General features: G+C 49.4%; 1 protein-coding gene across 1 annotated transcript in view; it reads right to left on the bottom strand.

Annotated features, from left to right (window-relative positions):
* The window catches only part of LOC306754595 (membrane-associated guanylate kinase, WW and PDZ domain-containing protein 3-like), a gene marked incomplete at both ends in the record, with an annotated part of 305465 nt that overhangs the window by 238669 nt on the left and 40895 nt on the right, over nt 1-25901 (bottom strand). The gene's annotated exons all lie outside the window — the stretch shown is intronic.

Here is a 25901-nt window from a genome sequence, read left to right as displayed (position 1 = left end):
ACTGGTTAGAGACAGCTCTGAAGCTGGTTAGAGACAGGTCTGTAACTGGTTAGAGACAGGTCTGTAGCTGGTTAGAGACTGGTCTGTAGCTGGTTAGAGACTGGTCTGTAGCTGGTTAGAGACTGGTCTGTAGCTGGTTAGAGACAGGTCTGTAACTGGTTAGAGACGGGTCTGAAGCTGGTTAGAGACTGGTCTGTAACTGGTTACAGACGGGTCTGTAGCTGGTTAGAGACTGGTCTGTAGCTGGTTAGAGACTGGTCTGTAGCTGGTTAGAGACTGGTCTGTAACTGGTTAGAGACAGGTCTGTAACTGGTTAGAGACAGGTCTGTAGCTGGTTAGAGAAGGGGTCTGAAGCTGGTTAGAGACTGGTCTGTAACTGGTTAGAGACTGGTCTGTAACTGGTTAGAGACTTGTCTGTAACTGGTTAGAGACGTGTCTGAAGCTGGTTAGAGGCTGGTCTGTAACTGGTTAGACACTGGTCTGTAACTGGTTACAGACAGGTCTGTAACTGGTTAGAGACGGGTCTGTAGCTGGTTAGAGACTGGTCTGTAGCTGGTTAGAGACAGGTCTGTAGCTGGTTAGAGACTGGTCTGTAACTGGTTAGAGACTGGTCTGTAACTGGTTACAGACGGGTCTGTAGCTGGTTAGAGACTGGTCTGTAGCTGGTTAGAGACTGGTCTGAAGCTGGTTAGAGACTGGTCTGGAACTGGTTAGAGACGGGTCTGAAGCTGGTTAGAGACGGGTCTGAAGATGGTTAGAGACTGGTCTGTAACTGGTTAGAGACGGGTCTGAAGCTGGTTAGAGACGGGTCTGTAGCTGGTTAGAGACGGGTCTGAAGCTGGTTAGAGACGGGTCTGAAGCTGGTTAGAGACGGGTCTGTAGCTGGTTAGAGACTGGTCTGTAACTGGTTAGAGACGGGTCTGTAACTGGTTAGAGACGGTTCTGTAGCTGGTTAGAGACGGGTCTGAAGCTGGTTAGAGACTGGTTTGTAACTGGTTAGAGACGGGTCTGTAGCTGGTTAGAGACGGGTCTGAAGCTGGTTAGAGACTGGTCTGTAACTGGTTAGAGACGGGTCTGAAGCTGGTTAGAGACGGGTCTGTAGCTGGTTAGAGACTGGTCTATAGCTGGTTAGAGACTGGTCTGTAGCTGGTTAGAGACTGGTCTGTAGCTGGTTAGAGACAGGTCTGTAACTGGTTAGAGACTGGTGTGTAGCTGGTTAGAGACAGGTCTGTAACTGGTTAGAGACGGGTCTGTAGCTGGTTAGATACTGGTCTGTAGCTGGTTAGAGACTGGTCTGTAACTGGTTAGAGAAAGGTCTATAACTGGTTAGAGACAGGTTTATAACTGGTTAGAGACAGGTCTGTAACTGGTCAGAGACTTGTCTGTAGCTGGTTAGAGACGTGTCTGAAGCTGGTTAGAGACTGGTCTGTAGCTGGTTAGAGACAGGTCTGTAACTGGTTTGAGACTGGTCTGTAGCTGGTTAGAGACAGGTCTGTAACTGGTTAGAGACGGGTCTGTAACTGGTTAGAGACAGCTCTGAAGCTGGTTAGAGACAGGTCTGTAACTGGTTAGAGACTGGTCTGTAGCTGCTTAGAGACTGGTCTGTAGCTGGTTAGAGACAGGTCTGTAGCTGGTTAGAGACAGGTCTGTAACTGGTTAGAGACGGGTCTGAAGCTGGTTAGAGACTGGTCTGTAACTGGTTACAAACAGGTCTGTAGCTGGTTAGAGACTGGTCTATAGCTGGTTAGAGACTGGTCTGTAACTGGTTAGAGACTGGTCTGTAGCTGGTTAGAGACTGGTCTGTAACTGGTGAGAGACAGGTCTGTAACTGGTTAGAGACAGGTCTGTAGCTGGTAAGAGACTGGTCTGTCACTGGTGAGAGACAGGTCTGTAACTGGTTAGAGAAGGGGTCTGAAGCTGGTTAGAGACTTGTCTGTAACTGGTTAGAGACGTGTCTGAAGCTGGTTAGAGGCTGGTCTGTAGCTGGTTAGAGACTGGTCTGTAACTGGTTAGAGACGGGTCTGAAGCTGGTTAGAGACTGGTCTGTAACTGGTTAGAGACTGGTCTGTAACTGGTTAGAGACGGGTCTGTAGCTGGTTAGAGACTGGTCTATAGCTGGTAAGAGACTGGTCTGTAGATGGTTAGAGACTGGTCTGTAACTGGTGAGAGACAGGTCTGTAACTGGTTAGAGACTTGTCTGTAGCTGGTTAGAGACGGGTCTGAAGCTGGTTAGAGACTGGTCTGTAACTGGTTAGAGACTGGTTTGTAACTGGTTACAGACGGGTCTGTAGCTGGTTAGAGACTGGTCTATAGCTGGTTAGAGACTGGTCTGTAGCTGGTTAGAGACAGGTCTGTAACTGGTTAGAGACTGGTCTGTAGCTGGTTAGAGACAGGTCTTTAACTGGTTAGACACTGGTCTGTAGCTGGTTAGAGACTGGTCTGTAGCTGGTTAGAGACAGGTCTGTAGCTGGTTAGAGACTGGTCTGTAGCTGGTTAGAGACAGGTCTGTAACTGGTTAGACACTGGTCTGTAGCTGGTTAGAGACTGGTCTGAAGCTGGTTAGAGACAGGTCTGTAGCTGGTTAGAGACAGGTCTGTAACTGGTTAGAGACTGGTCTGTAGCTGGTTAGAGACAGGTCTGTAGCTGGTTAGAGACGGGTGTGTAGCTGGTTAGAGACGGGTCTGTAGCTGGTTAGAGACGGGTCTGTAGCTGGTTAGAGACAGGTCTGTAGCTGGTTAGAGACAGGTCTATAACTGGTTAGAGACAGGTCTATAACTGGTTAGAGACAGGTCTGTAACTGGTTAGAGACTTGTCTGAAGCTGGTTAGAGACTGGTCTGTAACTGGTTAGAGACTGGTCTGTAACTGGTTACAGACGGGTCTGTAGCTGGTTAGAGACTGGTCTGTAGCTGGTTAGAGACTGGTCTGTAGCTGGTTAGAGACTGGTCTGTAGCTGGTTAGAGACTGGTCTGAAGCTGGTTAGAGACTGGTCTGGAACTGGTTAGAGACGGGTCTGAAGCTGGTTAGAGACGGGTCTGAAGATGGTTAGAGACTGGTCTGTAACTGGTTAGAGACGGGTCTGAAGCTGGTTAGAGACGGGTCTGTAGCTGGTTAGAGACTGGTCTGAAGCTGGTTAGAGACTGGTCTGTAACTGGTTAGAGACGGGTCTGTAACTGGTTAGAGACGGGTCTGTAGCTGGTTAGAGACGGGTCTGAAGCTGGTTAGAGACTGGTCTGTAACTGGTTAGAGACGGGTCTGTAGCTGGTTAGAGACGGGTCTGTAGCTGGTTAGAGACAGGTCTGTAACTGGTTAGAGACGGGTCTGAAGCTGGTTAGAGACGGGTCTGTAGCTGGTTAGAGACTGGTCTATAGCTGGTTAGAGACTGGTCTGTAGCTGGTTAGAGACTGGTCTGTAACTGGTGAGAGACAGGTCTGTAACTGGTTAGAGACTGGTGTGTAGCTGGTTAGAGACAGGTCTGTAACTGGTTAGAGACGGGTCTGTAGCTGGTTAGAGACTGGTCTGTAGCTGGTTAGAGACTGGTCTGTAACTGGTTAGAGAAAGGTCTATAACTGGTTAGAGACAGGTTTATAACTGGTTAGAGACAGGTCTGTAACTGGTCAGAGACTTGTCTGTAGCTGGTTAGAGACGTGTCTGAAGCTGGTTAGAGACTGGTCTGAAGCTGGTTAGAGACTGGTCTGGAACTGGTTAGAGACGGGTCTGAAGCTGGTTAGAGACGGGTCTGAAGATGGTTACACACTGGTCTGTAACTGGTTAGAGACTGAGACTTGTCTGTAACTGGTTAGAGACGTGTCTGAAGCTGGTTAGAGGCTGGTCTGTAGCTGGTTAGAGACTGGTCTGTAACTGGTTAGAGACGGGTCTGAAGCTGGTTAGAGACGGGTCTGTAACTGGTTAGAGACTGGTCTGTAACTGGTTACAGACGGGTCTGTAGCTGGTTAGAGACTGGTCTATAGCTGGTAAGAGACTGGTCTGTAGCTGGTTAGAGACTGGTCTGTAACTGGTGAGAGACAGGTCTGTAACTGGTTAGAGACGGGGTTTGAAGCTGGTTAGAGACTGGTCTGTAACTGGTTAGAGACTGGTCTGTAACTGGTGAGAGACAGGTCTGTAACTGGTGAGAGACAGGTCTGTAACTGGTTAGAGACGGGTCTGTAACTGGTTAGAGACGGGTCTGAAGCTGGTTAGAGACTGGTCTGTAACTGGTTAGAGACTGGTCTGTAACTGGTTACAGACGGGTCTGTAGCTGGTTAGAGACTGGTCTATAGCTGGTTAGAGACTGGTCTGTAGCTGGTTAGAGACAGGTCTGTAGCTGGTTAGAGACTGGTCTGTAGCTGGTTAGAGACAGGTCTGTAGGTGGTTAGAGACGGGTGTGTAGCTGGTTAGAGACGGGTGTGTAGCTGGTTAGAGACGGGTCTGTAGCTGGTTAGAGACAGGTCTGTAGCTGGTTAGAGACTGGTCTGTAGCTGGTTAGAGACAGGTCTGTAACTGGTGAGAGACAGGTCTGTAACTGGTTAGAGACTGGTCTGTAACTGGTTAGAGACTTGTCTGAAGCTGGTTAGAGACTGGTCTGTAACTGGTTAGAGACTGGTCTGTAACTGGTTACAGACGGGTCTGTAGCTGGTTAGAGACTGGTCTGTAGCTGGTTAGAGACTGGTCTGGAACTGGTTAGAGACGGGTCTGAAGATGGTTAGAGACTGGTCTGTAACTGGTTAGAGACGGGTCTGAAGCTGGTTAGAGACGGGTCTGTAGCTGGTTAGAGACTGGTCTGAAGCTGGTTAGAGACTGGTCTGTAACTGGTTAGAGACGGGTCTGTAACTGGTTAGAGACGGGTCTGTAGCTGGTTAGAGACGGGTCTGAAGCTGGTTAGAGACTGGTCTGTAACTGGTTAGAGACGGGTCTGAAGCTGGTTAGAGACGGGTCTGTAGCTGGTTAGAGACTGGTCTATAGCTGGTTAGAGACTGGTCTGTAGCTGGTTAGAGACTGGTCTGTAGCTGGTTAGAGACAGGTCTGTAACTGGTTAGAGACTGGTGTGTAGCTGGTTAGAGACAGGTCTGTAACTGGTTAGAGACTGGTCTGTAGCTGGTTAGAGACTGGTCTGTAGCTGGTTAGAGACAGGTCTGTAACTGGTGAGAGACAGGTCTGTAACTGGTTAGAGACTGGTCTGTAACTGGTTAGAGACTTGTCTGAAGCTGGTTAGAGACTGGTCTGTAACTGGTTAGAGACTGGTCTGTAACTGGTTACAGACGGGTCTGTAGCTGGTTAGAGACTGGTCTGTAGCTGGTTAGAGACTGGTCTGGAACTGGTTAGAGACGGGTCTGTAGCTGGTTAGAGACAGGTCTGTAGCTGGTTAGAGACAGGTCTGTAGCTGGTTAGAGACTGGTCTGTAGCTGGTGAGAGACAGGTCTGTAACTGGTTAGAGACTGGTCTGTAACTGGTTAGAGACTTGTCTGAAGCTGGTTAGAGACTGGTCTGTAACTGGTTACAGACGGGTCTGTAGCTGGTTAGAGACAGGTCTGTAGCTGGTTAGAGACAGGTCTGTAGCTGGTTAGAGACTGGTCTGTAGCTGGTTAGAGACAGGTCTGTAACTGGTGAGAGACAGGTCTGTAACTGGTTAGAGACTGGTCTGTAACTGGTTAGAGACTTGTCTGAAGCTGGTTAGAGACTGGTCTGTAACTGGTTAGAGACTGGTCTGTAACTGGTTACAGACGGGTCTGTAGCTGGTTAGAGACTGGTCTGTAGCTGGTTAGAGACTGGTCTGGAACTGGTTAGAGACGGGTCTGAAGATGGTTAGAGACTGGTCTGTAACTGGTTAGAGACGGGTCTGAAGCTGGTTAGAGACGGGTCTGTAGCTGGTTAGAGACTGGTCTGAAGCTGGTTAGAGACTGGTCTGTAACTGGTTAGAGACAGGTCTGTAGCTGGTTAGAGACGGGTCTGAAGCTGGTTAGAGACTGGTCTGTAACTGGTTAGAGACGGGTCTGAAGCTGGTTAGAGACGGGTCTGTAGCTGGTTAGAGACTGGTCTATAGCTGGTTAGAGACTGGTCTGTAGCTGGTTAGAGACGGGTCTGAAGCTGGTTAGAGACGGGTCTGTAGCTGGTTAGAGACTGGTCTATAGCTGGTTAGAGACTGGTCTGTAGCTGGTTAGAGACTGGTCTGTAGCTGGTTAGAGACAGGTCTGTAACTGGTTAGAGACTGGTGTGTAGCTGGTTAGAGACTGGTCTGTAGCTGGTTAGAGACTGGTCTGTAACTGGTTAGAGAAAGGTCTATAACTGGTTAGAGACAGGTTTATAACTGGTTAGAGACAGGTCTGTAACTGGTCAGAGACTTGTCTGTAGCTGGTTAGAGACGTGTCTGAAGCTGGTTAGAGACTGGTCTGTAGCTGGTTAGAGACAGGTCTGTAACTGGATAGAGACGGGTCTGAAGCTGGTTAGAGACAGGTCTGTAACTGGTTAGAGACGGGTCTGTAGCTGGTTAGAGACAGGTCTGTAACTGGTTTGAGACTGGTCTGTAGCTGGTTAGAGACAGGTCTGTAACTGGTTAGAGACGGGTCTGTAACTGGTTAGAGACAGCTCTGAAGCTGGTTAGAGACAGGTCTGTAACTGGTTAGAGACTGGTCTGTAGCTGGTTAGAGACTGGTCTGTAGCTGGTTAGAGACAGGTCTGTAGCTGGTTAGAGACTGGTCTGTAGCTGGTTAGACACGGGTCTGTAACTGGTTAGAGACTTGTCTGTAACTGGTTAGAGACGTGTCTGAAGCTGGTTAGAGACTGGTCTGTAACTGGTTAGAGAAGGGGTCTGAAGCTGGTTAGAGACCGGTCTGTAACTGGTTAGACACGGGTCTGTAACTGGTTAGAGACTTGTCTGTAACTGGTTAGAGACGTGTCTGAAGCTGGTTAGAGGCTGGTCTTTAGCTGGTTAGAGACTGGTCTGTAACTGGTTAGAGACGGGTCTGAAGCTGGTTAGAGACTGGTCTGTAGCTGGTTAGAGACTGGTCTGTAGCTGGTTAGAGACGGGTCTGAAGCTGGTTAGAGACTGGTCTATAGCTGGTTGGAGACTGGTCTGTAGCTGGTTAGAGACGTGTCTGAAGCTGGTTAGAGACTGGTCTATAGCTGGTTAGAGACTGGTCTGTAGCTGGTGAGAGACGGGTCTGTAACTGGGTAGAGACGGGTCTGTAACTGGTTAGAGACGGGTCTGAAGCTGGTTAGAGACTGGTCTGTAACTGGTTAGAGACGGGTCTGAAGCTGGTTAGAGACTGGTCTGTAACTGGTTAGAGACTGGTCTAACTGGTTACAGACGGGTCTGTAGCTGGTTAGAGACTGGTCTGTAACTGGTTAGAGACGGGTCTATAACTGGTTAGAGACAGGCCTATAACTGGTTAGAGACAGGTCTGTAACTGGTTGGAGACTTGTCTGTAGCTGGTTAGAGGCTGGTCTGTAGCTGGTTAGAGACAGGTCTGTAACTGGTTAGAGACGGGTCTGAAGCTGGTTAGAGACAGGTCTGTAACTGGTTACAGACTGGTCTATAGCTGGTTAGAGGCTGGTCTGTAGCTGGTTAGAGACAGGTCTGTAACTGGTTAGAGACGGGTCTGAAGCTGGTTAGAGACGGGTCTATAACTGGTTAGAGACAGGCCTATAACTGGTAAGAGACGGGTCTGTAACTGGTTGGAGACTTGTCTGTAGCTGGTTAGAGACTGGTCTATAGCTGGTTAGAGACTGGTCTGTAGCTGGTTAGAGACGGGTCTGTAACTGGGTAGAGACGGGTCTGTAACTGGTTAGAAACAGGTCTGTAGCTGGTCAGAGACTGGTCTGTAACTGATTAGAGACGGGTCTGAAGCTGGTTAGAGACAGGTCTGTAGCTGGTTAGAGACTGGTCTGTAACTGGTGAGAGACAGGTCTGTAGCTGGTCAGAGACTGGTCTGTAGCTGGTTAGAGACAGGTCTGTAACTGGTTAGAGACTGGTCTGTAGCTGGTTAGAGACAGGTCTGTAACTGGTTAGAGACGGGTCCTTAGCTGGTTAGAGACGGGTCTGAAGCTGGTTAGAGACAGGTCTGTAACTGGTTAGAGACGGGTCTGAAGCTGGTTAGAGACAGGTCTGTAGCTGGTTAGAGACAGGTCTGTAACTGGTTAGAGACTGGTCTGTAGCTGGTTAGAGACAGGTCTGTAGCTGGTTAGAGACGGGTGTGTAGCTGGTTAGAGACGGGTCTGTAGCTGGTTAGAGACGGGTCTGTAGCTGGTTAGAGAAAGGTCTGTAGCTGGTTAGAGACAGGTCTATAACTGGTTAGAGACAGGTCTGTAACTGGTTAGAGACTTGTCTGAAGCTGGTTAGAGGCTGGTCTGCAGCTGGTTAGAGGCTGGTCTGTAGCTGGTTAGAGACAGGTCTAAAGCTGGTTAGACACTGGTCTATAGCTGGTTAGAGACAGGTCTGTAGCTAGTTAGAGACGTGTCTGAAGCTGGTTAGAGACTGGTCTATAACTGGTTAGACACTGGTCTGTAGCGGGTGAGAGACGGGTCTGTAACTGGGTAGAGACGGGTCTGTAACTGGTTAGAGACGTGTCTGAAGCTGGTTAGAGACGGGTCTGTAACTGGTTAGAGACGGGTCTGAAGCTGGTTAGAGACTGGTCTGTAACTGGTTAGAGACTGGTCTGTAGCTGGTTAGAGACTGGTCTGTAGCTGGTTAGAGACTGGTCTGTAGCTGGTTAGAGACTGGTCTGAAGCTGGTTAGAGACTGGTCTATAGCTGGTTAGAGACTGGTCTGTAGCTGGTTAGAGACGGGTCTGAAGCTGGTTAGAGACTGGTCTATAGCTGGTTAGAGACTGGTCTGTAGCTGGTGAGAGACGGGTCTGTAACTGGGTAGAGACGGGTCTGTAACTGGTTAGAGACGGGTCTGAAGCTGGTTAGAGACTGGTCTGTAACTGGTTAGAGAATGGTCTGAAGCTGGTTAGAGACTGGTCTGTAACTGGTTAGAGACTGGTCTGTAACTGGTTAGAGACGGGTCTGTAGCTGGTTAGAGACTGGTCTGTAACTGGTTAGAGACGGGTCTGAAGCTGGTTAGAGACGGGTCTATAACTGGTTAGAGACAGGCCTATAACTGGTTAGAGACAGGTCTGTAACTGGTTGGAGACTTGTCTGTAGCTGGTTAGAGGCTGGTCTGTAGCTGGTTAGAGACAGGTCTGTAACTGGTTAGAGACGGGTCTGAAGCTGGTTAAAGGCTGGTCTGTAGCTGGTTAGAGACAGGTCTCTAACTGGTTAGAGACTGGTCTATAGCTGGTTAGAGGCTGGTCTATAGCTGGTTAGAGACTGGTCTGTAGCTGGTGAGAGACGGGTCTGTAACTGGGTAGAGACGGGTCTGTAACTGGTTAGAGACGGGTCTGAAGCTGGTTAGAGACTGGTCTGTAACTGGTTAGAGACTGGTCTGAAGCTGGTTAGAGACTGGTCTGTAACTGGTTAGAGACTGGTCTGTAACTGGTTAGAGACGGGTCTGTAGCTGGTTAGAGACTGGTCTGTAACTGGTTAGAGACGGGTCTGAAGCTGGTTAGAGACGGGTCTATAACTGGTTAGAGACAGGCCTATAACTGGTTAGAGACAGCTCTGAAGCTGGTTAGAGACAGGTCTGTAACTGGTTAGAGACTGGTCTGAAGCTGGTTAGAGACTGGTCTGTAACTGGTTAGAGACGGGTCTATAACTGGTTAGAGACAGGCCTATAACTGGTTAGACACAGGTCTGTAACTGGTTGGAGACTTGTCTGTAGCTGGTTAGAGACTGGTCTATAGCTGGTTAGAGACTGGTCTGTAGCTGGTTAGAGACGGGTCTGTAACTGGTTAGAGACTGGTCTGTAACTGGTGAGAGACAGGTCTGTAGCTGGTCAGAGACTGGTCTGTAGCTGGTTAGAGACAGGTCTGTAACTGGTTAGAGACTGGTCTGTAGCTGGTTAGAGACAGGTCTGTAACTGGTTAGAGACGGGTCCTTAGCTGGTTAGAGACTGGTCTGTAGCTGGTTAGAGACAGGTCTGTAACTGGTTAGAGACGGGTCTGTAACTGGTTAGAGACGGGTCTGAAGCTGGTTAGAGACAGGTCTGTAACTGGTTAGAGACGGGTCTGAAGCTGGTTAGAGACAGGTCTGTAACTGGTTAGAGACAGGTCTGTAACTGGTTAGAGACGGGTCTGTAACTGGTTAGAGACGGGTCTGAAGCTGGTTAGAGACAGATCTGTAACTGGTTAGAGACGGGTCTGAAGCTGGTTAGAGACAGGTCTGTAGCTGGTTAGAGACAGGTCTGTAGCTGGTTAGAGACAGGTCTGTAACTGGTTAGAGACGGGTCTGTAACTGGTTAGAGACAGGTCTGAAGCTGGTTAGAGACAGGTCTGTAGCTGGTTAGAGACTGGTCTGTAACTGGTGAGAGACAGGTCGGTAAGTGGTTAGAGACAGGTCTGTAACTGGTTAGAGAAGGGGTCTGAAGCTGGTTAGAGACAGGTCTGTAACTGGTTAGAGACTTGTCTGTAGCTGGTTAGAGACGTGTCTGAAGCTGGTTAGAGGCCGGTCTGTAGCTGGTTAGAGACTGGTCTGTAACTGGTTAGAGACTGGTCTGTAGCTGGTTGGAGACAGGTCTATAACTGGTTAGAGACAGGTCTGTAGCTAGTTACAGACGTGTCTGAAGCTGGTTAGAGACAGGCCTATAACTGGTTAGAGACAGGTCTGTAACTGGTTGGAGACTTGTCTGTAGCTGGTTGGAGGCTGGTCTGTAGCTGGTTAGAGACAGGTCTGTAACTGGTTAGAGACGGGTCTGAAGCTGGTTAGAGGCTGGTCTGTAACTGGTTAGAGACAGGTCTGTAGCTGGTCAGAGACTGGTCTGTAACTGATTAGAGACGGGTCTGAAGCTGGTTAGAGACAGGTCTGTAGCTGGTTAGAGACTGGTCTGTAACTGGTGTGAGACAGGTCTGTAGCTGGTCAGAGACTGCTCTGTAGCTGGTTAGAGACAGGTCTGTAACTGGTTAGAGACTGGTCTGTAGCTGGTTAGAGACAGGTCTGTAACTGGTTAGAGACGGGTCCTTAGCTGGTTAGAGACTGGTCTGTAGCTGGTTAGAGACAGGTCTGTAACTGGTTAGAGACGGGTCTATAGCTGGTTAGAGGCTGGTCTGTAGCTGGTTAGAGACAGGTCTGTAACTGGTTAGAGACGGGTCTGAAGCTGGTTAGAGACGGGTCTATAACTGGTTAGAGACAGGCCTATAACTGGTTAGAGACAGGTCTGTAACTGGTTGGAGACTTGTCTGTAGCTGGTTAGACACTGGTCTATAGCTGGTTAGAGACTGGTCTGTAGCTGGTTAGAGACGGGTCTGTAACTGGGTAGAGACGGGTCTGTAACTGGTTAGAGACGGGTCTGAAGCTGGTTAGAGACGGGTCTGTAACTGGTTAGAGACTGGTCTGTAACTGGGTAGAGACGGGTCTGTAGCTGGTTAGAGACGGGTCTGTAACTGGGTAGAGACGGGTCTGTAACAGGTTAGAGACGGGTCTGAAGCTGGTTAGAGACGGGTCTGTAGCTGGTTAGAGACTGGTCTGTAACTGGGTAGAGACGGGTCTGTAACTGGTTAGAGACTGGTCTGTAGCTGGTTAGAGACGGGTCTGTAACTGGTTAGAGACGGGTCTGTAGCTGGTTAGAGAAAGGTCTGTAACTGATTAGAGACGGGTCTGAAGCTGGTTAGAGACAGGTCTGTAGCTGGTTAGAGACTGGTCTGTAACTGCTTAGAGACTGGTCTGTAGCTGGTTAGAGACGGGTCTGTAACTGGGTAGAGACTGGTCTGTAACTGGTGAGAGACAGGTCTGTAGCTGGTCAGAGACTGGTCTGTAGCTGGTTAGAGACGGGTCTGTAACTGGTTAGAGACTGGTCTGTAGCTGGTTAGAGACAGGTCTGTAACTGGTTAGAGACGGGTCCTTAGCTGGTTAGAGACTGGTCTGTAGCTGGTTAGAGACAGGTCTGTAACTGGTTAGAGACGGGTCTGTAACTGGTTAGAGACGGGTCTGAAGCTGGTTAGAGACAGGTCTGTAACTGGTTAGAAACGGGTCTGAAGCTGGTTAGAGACAGGTCTGTAACTGGTTAGAGACAGGTCTGTAACTGGTTAGAGACGGGTCTGTAACTGGTTAGAGACGGGTCTGAAGCTGGTTAGAGACAGATCTGTAACTGGTTAGAGATGGGTCTGAAGCTGGTTAGAGACAGGTCTGTAGCTGGTTAGAGACAGGTCTGTAGCTGGTTAGAGACAGGTCTGTAACTGGTTAGAGACGGGTCTGTAACTGGTTAGAGACAGGTCTGAAGCTGGTTAGAGACAGGTCTGTAGCTGGTTAGAGACAGGTCTATAACTGGTTAGAGACAGGTCTGTAACTGGTTAGAGAAGGGGTCTGAAGCTGGTTAGAGACAGGTCTGTAACTGGTTAGAGACTTGTCTGTAGCTGGTTAGAGACGTGTCTGAAGCTGGTTAGAGGCTGGTCTGTAGCTGGTTAGAGACTGGTCTGTAACTGGTTAGAGACTGGTCTGTAGCTGGTTAGAGACGGGTCTGTAACTGGTTAGAGAAGGGGTCTGAAGCTGGTTAGAGACAGGTCTGTAACTGGTTAGAGACTTGTCTGTAGCTGGTTAGGGACGTGTCTGAAGCTGGTTAGAGGCTGGTCTGAAGCTGGTTAGAGACTGGTCTGTAACTGGTTAGAGACTGGTCTGTAACTGGTTACAGACTGGTCTGTAGCTGGTTACAGACTGGTCTGTAGCTGGTTAGAGACGTGTCTGAAGCTGGTTAGAGACTGGTCTATAGCTGGTTAGAGACTGGTCTGTAGCTGGTTAGAGACGTGTCTGAAGCTGGTTAGAGACTGGTCTATAGCTGGTTAGAGACTGGTCTGTAGCTGGTGAGAGACGGGTCTGTAACTGGGTAGAGACGGGTCTGTAACTGGTTAGAGACGGGTCTGAAGCTGGTTAGAGACTGGTCTGTAACTGGTTAGAGACGGGTCTGAAGCTGGTTAGAGACTGGTCTGTAACTGGTTAGAGACTGGTCTTAAGCTGGTTAGAGGCTGGTCTGCAGCTGGTTAGAGGCTGGTCTGTAGCTGGTTAGAGACAGGTCTGTAACTGGTTACAGACGGGTCTGAAGCTGGTTAGAGACTGGTCTGTAACTGGTTAGAGACTGGTCTAACTGGTTACAGACGGGTCTGAAGCTGGTTAGAGACTGGTCTGTAACTGGTTAGAGACAGGTCTGTAACTGGTTAGAGACTGGTCTATAGCTGGTTAGAGGCTGGTCTGTAGCTGGTTAGAGACAGGTCTGTAACTGGTTAGAGACGGGTCTGAAGCTGGTTAGAGACGGGTCTATAACTGGTTAGAGACAGGCCTATAACTGGTTAGAGACAGGTCTGTAACTGGTTGGAGACTTGTCTGTAGCTGGTTAGAGACTGGTCTATAGCTGGTTAGAGACTGGTCTGTAGCTGGTTAGAGACGGGTCTGTAACTGGGTAGAGACGGGTCTGTAACTGGTTAGAGACAGGTCTGTAGCTGGTCAGAGACTGGTCTGTAACTGATTAGAGACGGGTCTGAAGCTGGTTAGAGACAGGTCTGTAGCTGGTTAGAGACTGGTCTGTAACTGGTGTGAGACAGGTCTGTAGCTGGTCAGAGACTGGTCTGTAGCTGGTTAGAGACAGGTCTGTAACTGGTTAGAGACTGGTCTGTAGCTGGTTAGAGACAGGTCTGTAACTGGTTAGAGACGGGTCCTTAGCTGGTTAGAGACTGGTCTGTAGCTGGTTAGAGACTGGTCTGTAACTGGTTAGAGACGGGTCTATAGCTGGTTAGAGGCTGGTCTGTAGCTGGTTAGAGACAGGTCTGTAACTGGTTAGAGACGGGTCTGAAGCTGGTTAGAGACGGGTCTATAACTGGTTAGAGACAGGCCTATAACTGGTTAGAGACAGGTCTGTAACTGGTTGGAGACTTGTCTGTAGCTGGTTAGAGACTGGTCTATAGCTGGTTAGAGACTGGTCTGTAGCTGGTTAGAGACGGGTCTGTAACTGGGTAGAGACGGGTCTGTAACTGGTTAGAGACGGGTCTGAAGCTGGTTAGAGACGGGTCTGTAACTGGTTAGAGACTGGTCTGTAACTGGGTAGAGACGGGTCTGTAGCTGGTTAGAGACGGGTCTGTAACTGGGTAGAGACGGGTCTGTAACTGGTTAGAGACGGGTCTGAAGCTGGTTAGAGACGGGTCTGTAGCTGGTTAGAGACTGGTCTGTAACTGGGTAGAGACGGGTCTGTAACTGGTTAGAGACTGGTCTGTAGCTGGTTAGAGACGGGTCTGTAACTGGTTAGAGACGGGTCTGTAGCTGGTTAGAGACAGGTCTGTAACTGATTAGAGACGGGTCTGAAGCTGGTTAGAGACAGGTCTGTAGCTGGTTAGAGACTGGTCTGTAACTGCTTAGAGACTGGTCTGTAGCTGGTTAGAGACAGGTCTGTAGCTGGTTAGAGACAGGTCTGTAACTGGGTAGAGACTGGTCTGTAACTGGTGAGAGACAGGTCTGTAGCTGGTCAGAGACTGGTCTGTAGCTGGTTAGAGACAGGTCTGTAACTGGTTAGAGACTGGTCTGTAGCTGGTTAGAGACAGGTCTGTAACTGATTAGAGACGGGTCTGAAGCTGGTTAGAGACAGGTCTGTAGCTGGTTAGAGACAGGTCTGTAACTGGGTAGAGACTGGTCTGTAACTGGTGAGAGACAGGTCTGTAGCTGGTCAGAGACTGGTCTGTAGCTGGTTAGAGACAGGTCTGTAACTGGTTAGAGACTGGTCTGTAGCTGGTTAGAGACAGGTCTGTAACTGGATAGAGACGGGTCCTTAGCTGGTTAGAGACTGGTCTGTAGCTGGTTAGAGACAGGTCTGTAACTGGTTAGAGACGGGTCTGTAACTGGTTAGAGACGGGTCTGAAGCTGGTTAGAGACAGGTCTGTAACTGGTTAGAGACGGGTCTGAAGCTGGTTAGAGACAGGTCTGTAACTGGTTAGAGACAGGTCTGTAACTGGTTAGAGACGGGTCTGTAACTGGTTAGAGACGGGTCTGAAGCTGGTTAGAGACAGATCTGTAACTGGTTAGAGACGGGTCTGAAGCTGGTTAGAGACAGGTCTGTAGCTGGTTAGAGACAGGTCTGTAGCTGGTTAGAGACAGGTCTGTAACTGGTTAGAGACGGGTCTGTAGCTGGTTAGAGACAGGTCTGTAACTGGTTAGAGACTGGTCTGTAGCTGGTTAGAGACAGGTCTGTAACTGGATAGAGACGGGTCCTTAGCTGGTTAGAGACTGGTCTGTAGCTGGTTAGAGACAGGTCTGTAACTGGTTAGAGACGGGTCTGTAACTGGTTAGAGACGGGTCTGAAGCTGGTTAGAGACAGGTCTGTAACTGGTTAGAGACGGGTCTGAAGCTGGTTAGAGACAGGTCTGTAACTGGTTAGAGACAGGTCTGTAACTGGTTAGAGACGGGTCTGTAACTGGTTAGAGACGGGTCTGAAGCTGGTTAGAGACAGATCTGTAACTGGTTAGAGACGGGTCTGAAGCTGGTTAGAGACAGGTCTGTAGCTGGTTAGAGACAGGTCTGTAGCTGGTTAGAGACAGGTCTGTAACTGGTTAGAGACGGGTCTGTAACTGGTTAGAGACAGGTCTGAAGCTGGTTAGAGACAGGTCTGTAGCTGGTTAGAGACAGGTCTATAACTGGTTAGAGACAGGTCTGTAACTGGTTAGAGAAGGGGTCTGAAGCTGGTTAGAGACAGGTCTGTAACTGGTTAGAGACTTGTCTGTAGCTGGTTAGAGACGTGTCTGAAGCTGGTTAGAGGCTGGTCTGTAGCTGGTTAGAGACTGGTCTGTAACTGGTTAGAGACTGGTCTGTAGCTGGTTGGAGACAGGTCTATAACTGGTTAGAGACAGGTCTGTAACTGGTTAGAGAAGGGGTCTGAAGCTGGTTAGAGACAGGTCTGTAACTGGTTAGAGACTTGTCTGTAGCTGGTTAGAGACGTGTCTGAAGCTGGTTAGAGGCTGGTCTGAAGCTGGTTAGAGACTGGTCTGTAACTGGTTAGAGACTGGTCTGTAACTGGTTACAGACTGGTCTGTAGCTGGTTACAGACTGGTCTGTAGCTGGTTAGAGACGTGTCTGAAGCTGGTTAGAGACTGGTCTATAGCTGGTTAGAGACTGGTCTGTAGCTGGTTAGAGACGTGTCTGAAGCTGGTTAGAGACTGGTCTATAGCTGGTTAGAGACTGGTCTGTAGCTGGTGAGAGACGGGTCTGTAACTGGGTAGAGACGGGTCTGTAACTGGTTAGAGACGGGTCTGAAGCTGGTTAGAGACTGGTCTGTAACTGGTTAGAGACGGGTCTGAAGCTGGTTAGAGACTGGTCTGTAACTGGTTAGAGACTGGTCTGAATCTGGTTAGAGGCTGGTCTGCAGCTGGTTAGAGGCTGGTCTGTAGCTGGTTAGAGACAGGTCTGTAACTGGTTAGAGACGGGTCTGAAGCTGGTTAGAGACTGGTCTGTAACTGGTTAGAGACTGGTCTAACTGGTTACAGACGGGACTGTAGCTGGTTAGAGACTGGTCTGTAACTGGTTAGAGACGGGTCTGAAGCTGGTTAGAGACGGGTCTATAACTGGTTAGAGACAGGCCTATAACTGGTTAGAGACAGGTCTGTAACTGGTTGGAGACTTGTCTGTAGCTGGTTGGAGGCTGGTCTGTAGCTGGCTAGAGAGAGGTCTGTAACTGGTTAGAGACAGGTCTGTAACTGGTTAGAGACTTGTCTGTAGCTGGTTAGAGACTGGTCTGAAGCTGGTTAGAGACAGGTCTGTAGCTGGTTAGAGACTGGTCTGTAACTGGTGAGAGACAGGTCTGTAGCTGGTCAGAGACTGGTCTGTAGCTGGTTAGAGACAGGTCTGTAACTGGTTAGAGACTGGTCTGTAGCTGGTTAGAGACAGGTCTGTAACTGGTTAGAGACGGGTCTGTAACTGGTTAGAGACGGGTCTGAAGCTGGTTAGAGACAGGTCTGTAACTGGTTAGAGACGGGTCTGAAGCTGGTTAGAGACAGGTCTGTAGCTGGTTAGAGACAGGTCTGTAACTGGTTAGAGACTGGTCTGTAGCTGGTTAGAGACAGGTCTGTAGCTGGTTTGAGACGGGTTTGTAGCTGGTTAGAGACGGGTCTGTAGCTGGTTAGTGACAGGTCTGTAGCTGGTTAGAGACAGGTCTATAACTGGTTAGAGACAGGTCTGTAACTGGTTAGAGACTTGTCTGAAACTGGTTAGAGGCTGGTCTGCAGCTGTTTAGAGGCTGGTCTGTAGCTGGTTAGAGACAGGTCTGAAGCTGGTTAGACACTGGTCTATAGCTGGTTAGAGACTGGTCTGTAGCTGGTTAGAGACGTGTCTGAAGCTGGTTAGAGACTGGTCTGTAACTGGTTAGAGACTGGTCTGTAACTGGTTACAGACGGGTCTGTAGCTGGTTAGAGACTGGTCTGTAGCTGGTTAGAGACGGGTCTGAAGCTGGTTAGCGACTGGTCTATAGCTGGTTAGAGACTGGTCTGTAGCTGGTTAGAGACGTGTCTGAAGCTGGTGAGAGACTGGTCTATAGCTGGTTAGAGACTGGTCTGTAGCTGGTGAGAGACGGGTCTGTAACTGGGTAGAGACGGGTCTGTAACTGGTTAGAGACGGGTCTGAAGCTGGTTAGAGACTGGTCTGAAGCTGGTTAGAGACTGGTCTGTAACTGGTTAGAGACTGGTCTGTAACTGGTTAGAGACGGGTCTGTAGCTGGTTAGAGACTGGTCTGTAACTGGTTAGAGACGGGTCTGAAGCTGGTTAGAGACGGGTCTATAACTGGTTAGAGACAGGCCTATAACTGGTTAGAGACAGGTCTGTAACTGGTTGGAGACTTGTCTGTAGCTGGTTAGAGACTGGTCTATAGCTGGTTAGAGACTGGTCTGTAGCTGGTTAGAGACAGGTCTGTAACTGGTTAGAGACGGGTCTGAAGCTGGTTAGAGGCTGGTCTGTAGCTGGTTAGAGACTGGCCTGTAACTGGTTAGAGACGGGTCTGAAGCTGGTTAGAGGCTAGTCTGTAGCTGGTTAGAGACAGGTCTGTAACTGGTTAGAGACTGGTCTATAGCTGGTTAGAGGCTGGTCTGTAGCTGGTTAGAGACAGGTCTGTTACTGGTTAGAGACGGGTCTGAAGCTGGTTAGAGACGGGTCTATAACTGGTTAGAGACAGGCCTATAACTGGTTAGAGACAGGTCTGTAACTGGTTGGAGACTTGTCTGTAGCTGGTTAGAGACTGGTCTATAGCTGGTTAAAGACTGGTCTGTAGCTGGTTAGAGACGGGTCTGTAACTGGGTAGAGACGGGTCTGTAACTGGGTAGAGACGGGTCTGTAACTGGTTAGAGACGGGTCTGAAGCTGGTTAGAGACGGGTCTGTAGCTGGTTAGAGACTGGTCTGTAACTGGGTAGAGACGGGTCTGTAACTGGTTAGAGACTGGTCTGTAGCTGGTTAGAGACGGGTCTGTAACTGGTTAGAGACGGGTCTGTAGCTGGTTAGAGACAGGTCTGTAACTGATTAGAGACGGGTCTGAAGCTGGTTAGAGACAGGTCTGTAGCTGGTTAGAGACTGGTCTGTAACTGGTGAGAGACAGGTCTGTAGCTGGTCAGAGACTGGTCTGTAGCTGGTTAGAGACAGGTCTGTAACTGGTTAGAGACTGGTCTGTAGCTGGTTAGAGACAGGTCTGTAACTGGTTAGAGACGGGTCCTTAGCTGGTTAGAGACTGGTCTGTAGCTGGTTAGAGACAGGTCTGTAACTGGTTAGAGACGGGTCTGTAACTGGTTAGAGACGGGTCTGAAGCTGGTTAGAGACAGGTCTGTAACTGGTTAGAGACGGGTCTGAAGCTGGTTAGAGACTGGTCTAACTGGTTACAGACGGGTCTGTAGCTGGTTAGAGACTGGTCTGTAGCTGGTTAGAGACGGGTCTGAAGCTGGTTAGAGACGGGTCTATAACTGGTTAGAGACAGGCCTATAACTGGTTAGAGACAGGTCTGTAACTGGTTGGAGACTTGTCTGTAGCTGGTTGGAGGCTGGTCTGTAGCTGGTTAGAGACAGGTCTGTAACTGGTTAGAGACGGGTCTGAAGCTGGTTAGAGGCTGGTCTGTAGCTGGTTAGAGACAGGTCTGTAACTGGTTAGAGACTGGTCTATAGCTGGTTAGAGGCTGGTCTGTAGCTGGTTAGAGACAGGTCTGTAACTGGTTAGAGACGGGTCTGAAGCTGGTTAGAGACGGGTCTATAACTGGTTAGAGACAGGCCTATAACTGGTTAGAGACAGGTCTGTAACTGGTTGGAGACTTGTCTGTAGCTGGTTAGAGACTGGTCTATAGCTGGTTAGAGACTGGTCTGTAGCTGGTTAGAGACGGGTCTGTAACTGGGTAGAGACGGGTCTGTAACTGGTTAGAGACAGGTCTGTAGCTGGTCAGAGACTGGTCTGTAACTGATTAGAGACGGGTCTGAAGCTGGTTAGAGACAGGTCTGTAGCTGGTTAGAGACTGGTCTGTAACTGGTGTGAGACAGGTCTGTAGCTGGTCAGAGACTGGTCTGTAGCTGGTTAGAGACAGGTCTGTAACTGGTTAGAGACTGGTCTGTAGCTGGTTAGAGACAGGTCTGTAACTGGTTAGAGACGGGTCCTTAGCTGGTTAGAGACTGGTCTGTAGCTGGTTAGAGACAGGTCTGTAACTGGTTAGAGACGGGTCTATAGCTGGTTAGAGGCTGGTCTGTAGCTGGTTAGAGACAGTTCTGTAACTGGTTAGAGACGGGTCTGAAGCTGGTTAGAGACGGGTCTATAACTGGTTAGAGACAGGCCTATAACTGGTTAGAGACAGGTCTGTAACTGGTTGGAGACTTGTCTGTAGCTGGTTAGAGACTGGTCTATAGCTGGTTAGAGACTGGTCTGTAGCTGGTTAGAGACGGGTCTGTAACTGGGTAGAGACGGGTCTGTAACTGGTTAGAGACGGGTCTGAAGCTGGTTAGAGACGGGTCTGTAACTGGTTAGAGACTGGTCTGTAACTGGGTAGAGACGGGTCTGTAGCTGGTTAGAGACGGGTCTGTAACTGGGTAGAGACGGGTCTGTAACTGGTTAGAGACGGGTCTGAAGCTGGTTAGAGACAGATCTGTAACTGGTTAGAGACGGGTCTGAAGCTGGTTAGAGACAGGTCTGTAGCTGGTTAGAGACAGGTCTGTAGCTGGTTAGAGACAGGTCTGTAACTGGTTAGAGACGGGTCTGTAACTGGTTAGAGACAGGTCTGAAGCTGGTTAGAGACAGGTCTGTAGCTGGTTAGAGACAGGTCTATAACTGGTTAGAGACAGGTCTGTAACTGGTTAGAGAAGGGGTCTGAAGCTGGTTAGAGACAGGTCTGTAACTGGTTAGAGACTTGTCTGTAGCTGGTTAGAGACGTGTCTGAAGCTGGTTAGAGGCTGGTCTGTAGCTGGTTAGAGACTGGTCTGTAACTGGTTAGAGACTGGTCTGTAGCTGGTTGGAGACAGGTCTATAACTGGTTAGAGACAGGTCTGTAACTGGTTAGAGAAGGGGTCTGAAGCTGGTTAGAGACAGGTCTGTAACTGGTTAGAGACTTGTCTGTAGCTGGTTAGAGACGTGTCTGAAGCTGGTTAGAGGCTGGTCTGAAGCTGGTTAGAGACTGGTCTGTAACTGGTTAGAGACTGGTCTGTAACTGGTTACAGACTGGTCTGTAGCTGGTTACAGACTGGTCTGTAGCTGGTTAGAGACGTGTCTGAAGCTGGTTAGAGACTGGTCTATAGCTGGTTAGAGACTGGTCTGTAGCTGGTTAGAGACGTGTCTGAAGCTGGTTAGAGACTGGTCTATAGCTGGTTAGAGACTGGTCTGTAGCTGGTGAGAGACGGGTCTGTAACTGGGTAGAGACGGGTCTGTAACTGGTTAGAGACGGGTCTGAAGCTGGTTAGAGACTGGTCTGTAACTGGTTAGAGACGGGTCTGAAGCTGGTTAGAGACTGGTCTGTAACTGGTTAGAGACTGGTCTGAATCTGGTTAGAGGCTGGTCTGCAGCTGGTTAGAGGCTGGTCTGTAGCTGGTTAGAGACAGGTCTGTAACTGGTTAGAGACGGGTCTGAAGCTGGTTAGAGACTGGTCTGTAACTGGTTAGAGACTGGTCTAACTGGTTACAGACGGGACTGTAGCTGGTTAGAGACTGGTCTGTAACTGGTTAGAGACGGGTCTGAAGCTGGTTAGAGACGGGTCTATAACTGGTTAGAGACAGGCCTATAACTGGTTAGAGACAGGTCTGTAACTGGTTGGAGACTTGTCTGTAGCTGGTTGGAGGCTGGTCTGTAGCTGGCTAGAGAGAGGTCTGTAACTGGTTAGAGACAGGTCTGTAACTGGTTAGAGACTTGTCTGTAGCTGGTTAGAGACTGGTCTGAAGCTGGTTAGAGACAGGTCTGTAGCTGGTTAGAGACTGGTCTGTAACTGGTGAGAGACAGGTCTGTAGCTGGTCAGAGACTGGTCTGTAGCTGGTTAGAGACAGGTCTGTAACTGGTTAGAGACTGGTCTGTAGCTGGTTAGAGACAGGTCTGTAACTGGTTAGAGACGGGTCCTTAGCTGGTTAGAGACTGGTCTGTAGCTGGTTAGAGACAGGTCTGTAACTGGTTAGAGACGGGTCTGTAACTGGTTAGAGACGGGTCTGAAGCTGGTTAGAGACAGGTCTGTAACTGGTTAGAGACGGGTCTGAAGCTGGTTAGAGACAGGTCTGTAGCTGGTTAGAGACAGGTCTGTAACTGGTTAGAGACTGGTCTGTAGCTGGTTAGAGACAGGTCTGTAGCTGGTTTGAGACGGGTTTGTAGCTGGTTAGAGACGGGTCTGTAGCTGGTTAGTGACAGGTCTGTAGCTGGTTAGAGACAGGTCTATAACTGGTTAGAGACAGGTCTGTAACTGGTTAGAGACTTGTCTGAAACTGGTTAGAGGCTGGTCTGCAGCTGTTTAGAGGCTGGTCTGTAGCTGGTTAGAGACAGGTCTGAAGCTGGTTAGACACTGGTCTATAGCTGGTTAGAGACTGGTCTGTAGCTGGTTAGAGACGTGTCTGAAGCTGGTTAGAGACTGGTCTGTAACTGGTTAGAGACTGGTCTGTAACTGGTTACAGACGGGTCTGTAGCTGGTTAGAGACTGGTCTGTAGCTGGTTAGAGACGGGTCTGAAGCTGGTTAGCGACTGGTCTATAGCTGGTTAGAGACTGGTCTGTAGCTGGTTAGAGACGTGTCTGAAGCTGGTGAGAGACTGGTCTATAGCTGGTTAGAGACTGGTCTGTAGCTGGTGAGAGACGGGTCTGTAACTGGGTAGAGACGGGTCTGTAACTGGTTAGAGACGGGTCTGAAGCTGGTTAGAGACTGGTCTGAAGCTGGTTAGAGACTGGTCTGTAACTGGTTAGAGACTGGTCTGTAACTGGTTAGAGACGGGTCTGTAGCTGGTTAGAGACTGGTCTGTAACTGGTTAGAGACGGGTCTGAAGCTGGTTAGAGACGGGTCTATAACTGGTTAGAGACAGGCCTATAACTGGTTAGAGACTGGTCTGTAACTGGTTGGAGACTTGTCTGTAGCTGGTTAGAGACTGGTCTATAGCTGGTTAGAGACTGGTCTGTAGCTGGTTAGAGACAGGTCTGTAACTGGTTAGAGACGGGTCTGAAGCTGGTTAGAGGCTGGTCTGTAGCTGGTTAGAGACTGGTCTGTAACTGGTTAGAGACGGGTCTGAAGCTGGTTAGAGGCTAGTCTGTAGCTGGTTAGAGACAGGTCTGTAACTGGTTAGAGACTGGTCTATAGCTGGTTAGAGGCTGGTCTGTAGCTGGTTAGAGACAGGTCTGTTACTGGTTAGAGACGGGTCTGAAGCTGGTTAGAGACGGGTCTATAACTGGTTAGAGACAGGCCTATAACTGGTTAGAGACAGGTCTGTAACTGGTTGGAGACTTGTCTGTAGCTGGTTAGAGACTGGTCTATAGCTGGTTAAAGACTGGTCTGTAGCTGGTTAGAGACGGGTCTGTAACTGGGTAGAGACGGGTCTGTAACTGGGTAGAGACGGGTCTGTAACTGGTTAGAGACGGGTCTGAAGCTGGTTAGAGACAGGTCTGTAGCTGGTTAGAGACAGGTCTGTAACTGGTTAGAGACTGGTCTGTAGCTGGTTAGAGACAGGTCTGTAGCTGGTTTGAGACGGGTTTGTAGCTGGTTAGAGACGGGTCTGTAGCTGGTTAGTGACAGGTCTGTAGCTGGTTAGAGACAGGTCTGTAACTGGTTAGAGACGGGTCCTTAGCTGGTTAGAGACTGGTCTGTAGCTGGTTAGAGACAGGTCTGTAACTGGTTAGAGACGGGTCTGTAACTGGTTAGAGACGGGTCTGAAGCTGGTTAGAGACAGGTCTGTAACTGGTTAGAGACGGGTCTGAAGCTGGTTAGAGACAGGTCTGTAGCTGGTTAGAGACAGGTCTGTAACTGGTTAGAGACTGGTCTGTAGCTGGTTAGAGACAGGTCTGTAGCTGGTTTGAGACGGGTTTGTAGCTGGTTAGAGACGGGTCTGTAGCTGGTTAGTGACAGGTCTGTAGCTGGTTAGAGACAGGTCTATAACTGGTTAGAGACAGGTCTGTAACTGGTTAGAGACTTGTCTGAAACTGGTTAGAGGCTGGTCTGCAGCTGTTTAGAGGCTGGTCTGTAGCTGGTTAGAGACAGGTCTGAAGCTGGTTAGACACTGGTCTATAGCTGGTTAGAGACTGGTCTGTAGCTGGTTAGAGACGTGTCTGAAGCTGGTTAGAGACTGGTCTGTAACTGGTTAGAGACTGGTCTGTAACTGGTTACAGACGGGTCTGTAGCTGGTTAGAGACTGGTCTGTAGCTGGTTAGAGACGGGTCTGAAGCTGGTTAGCGACTGGTCTATAGCTGGTTAGAGACTGGTCTGTAGCTGGTTAGAGACGTGTCTGAAGCTGGTGAGAGACTGGTCTATAGCTGGTTAGAGACTGGTCTGTAGCTGGTGAGAGACGGGTCTGTAACTGGGTAGAGACGGGTCTGTAACTGGTTAGAGACGGGTCTGAAGCTGGTTAGAGACTGGTCTGAAGCTGGTTAGAGACTGGTCTGTAACTGGTTAGAGACTGGTCTGTAACTGGTTAGAGACGGGTCTGTAGCTGGTTAGAGACTGGTCTGTAACTGGTTAGAGACGGGTCTGAAGCTGGTTAGAGACGGGTCTATAACTGGTTAGAGACAGGCCTATAACTGGTTAGAGACTGGTCTGTAACTGGTTGGAGACTTGTCTGTAGCTGGTTAGAGACTGGTCTATAGCTGGTTAGAGACTGGTCTGTAGCTGGTTAGAGACAGGTCTGTAACTGGTTAGAGACGGGTCTGAAGCTGGTTAGAGGCTGGTCTGTAGCTGGTTAGAGACTGGTCTGTAACTGGTTAGAGACGGGTCTGAAGCTGGTTAGAGGCTAGTCTGTAGCTGGTTAGAGACAGGTCTGTAACTGGTTAGAGACTGGTCTATAGCTGGTTAGAGGCTGGTCTGTAGCTGGTTAGAGACAGGTCTGTTACTGGTTAGAGACGGGTCTGAAGCTGGTTAGAGACGGGTCTATAACTGGTTAGAGACAGGCCTATAACTGGTTAGAGACAGGTCTGTAACTGGTTGGAGACTTGTCTGTAGCTGGTTAGAGACTGGTCTATAGCTGGTTAAAGACTGGTCTGTAGCTGGTTAGAGACGGGTCTGTAACTGGGTAGAGACGGGTCTGTAACTGGGTAGAGACGGGTCTGTAACTGGTTAGAGACGGGTCTGAAGCTGGTTAGAGACGGGTCTGTAGCTGGTTAGAGACTGGTCTGTAACTGGGTAGAGACGGGTCTGTAACTGGTTAGAGACTGGTCTGTAGCTGGTTAGAGACGGGTCTGTAACTGGTTAGAGACGGGTCTGTAGCTGGTTAGAGACAGGTCTGTAACTGATTAGAGACGGGTCTGAAGCTGGTTAGAGACAGGTCTGTAGCTGGTTAGAGACTGGTCTGTAACTGGTGAGAGACAGGTCTGTAGCTGGTCAGAGACTGGTCTGTAGCTGGTTAGAGACAGGTCTGTAACTGGTTAGAGACTGGTCTGTAGCTGGTTAGAGACAGGTCTGTAACTGGTTAGAGACGGGTCCTTAGCTGGTTAGAGACTGGTCTGTAGCTGGTTAGAGACAGGTCTGTAACTGGTTAGAGACGGGTCTGTAACTGGTTAGAGACGGGTCTGAAGCTGGTTAGAGACAGGTCTGTAACTGGTTAGAGACGGGTCTGAAGCTGGTTAGAGACTGGTCTAACTGGTTACAGACGGGTCTGTAGCTGGTTAGAGACTGGTCTGTAGCTGGTTAGAGACGGGTCTGAAGCTGGTTAGAGACGGGTCTATAACTGGTTAGAGACAGGCCTATAACTGGTTAGAGACAGGTCTGTAACTGGTTGGAGACTTGTCTGTAGCTGGTTGGAGGCTGGTCTGTAGCTGGTTAGAGACAGGTCTGTAACTGGTTAGAGACGGGTCTGAAGCTGGTTAGAGGCTGGTCTGTAGCTGGTTAGAGACAGGTCTGTAACTGGTTAGAGACTGGTCTATAGCTGGTTAGAGGCTGGTCTGTAGCTGGTTAGAGACAGGTCTGTAACTGGTTAGAGACGGGTCTGAAGCTGGTTAGAGACGGGTCTATAACTGGTTAGAGACAGGCCTATAACTGGTTAGAGACAGGTCTGTAACTGGTTGGAGACTTGTCTGTAGCTGGTTAGAGACTGGTCTATAGCTGGTTAGAGACTGGTCTGTAGCTGGTTAGAGACGGGTCTGTAACTGGGTAGAGACGGGTCTGTAACTGGTTAGAGACAGGTCTGTAGCTGGTCAGAGACTGGTCTGTAACTGATTAGAGACGGGTCTGAAGC

Source organism: Telmatherina bonti (genome assembly GCF_933228915.1).
Source record: "Telmatherina bonti genome assembly, chromosome: 4".
Taxonomy (NCBI): domain Eukaryota; kingdom Metazoa; phylum Chordata; class Actinopteri; order Atheriniformes; family Telmatherinidae; genus Telmatherina; species Telmatherina bonti.
The sequence above is the reverse complement of the archived record's forward strand: the minus strand, read 5'-3'. Positions and strand labels throughout refer to the sequence as shown.